Source organism: Penaeus monodon, chromosome 21 (assembly GCF_015228065.2).
Source record: "Penaeus monodon isolate SGIC_2016 chromosome 21, NSTDA_Pmon_1, whole genome shotgun sequence".
NCBI classification, from domain to species: Eukaryota; Metazoa; Arthropoda; class Malacostraca; order Decapoda; family Penaeidae; genus Penaeus; species Penaeus monodon.
In genome coordinates, this window is record NC_051406.1 from 41,160,279 (window position 1) to 41,160,482 (window position 204).

Consider the following 204-nt stretch of genomic DNA (forward strand, 5'->3'; position numbering starts at 1 on the left):
TTGACCAACTATTATCCTCACCTTACGTAAATGAACAATCGATGCCCCGCCGCCGCCCTTGACTCTGCGCGGATAAATTCTATAATCTGACGTAATTCGAAGCCAGGAGAACGGATCGGGACTCGTTCTGATTAGCAGCGTTGTCTCTCTGCATAAATTCGGACGAGGCGAGGAGAGGATGGGCGAAGCGAAGGATCTGCTTGG